The sequence below is a fragment of the Penaeus monodon genome, chromosome 23 (assembly GCF_015228065.2).
Source record: "Penaeus monodon isolate SGIC_2016 chromosome 23, NSTDA_Pmon_1, whole genome shotgun sequence".
Classification (NCBI taxonomy): Eukaryota; Metazoa; Arthropoda; class Malacostraca; order Decapoda; family Penaeidae; genus Penaeus; species Penaeus monodon.
This window is the reverse complement of record NC_051408.1, coordinates 38,399,702-38,399,961: the sequence shown is the minus strand read 5'-3', so window position 1 is coordinate 38,399,961 and position 260 is coordinate 38,399,702.

The window sequence follows — 260 nt, the reverse complement described above, 5'->3', positions numbered from 1 at the left end:
AAAGGTCCGGGGCACAATTGGCTACCTTCAGAGCAGGATCGATGAAGTTTAAAAGCTTACATTGACTTCTAAATTTGTATACGATTTTTTTTTTTTTTTACTGTCACCCTACTTTCTATCCAGCCTATGCATATGTATATTATCGTTTCTGCTTAATTACTATGATTGGTAATTAGATTAATGAAATGTTTATGTGGGAGAAATGGAGATCATGATGTTTAGATCATGGAACGGTACCCAGGGGAAAGGGGGGGGGGGGG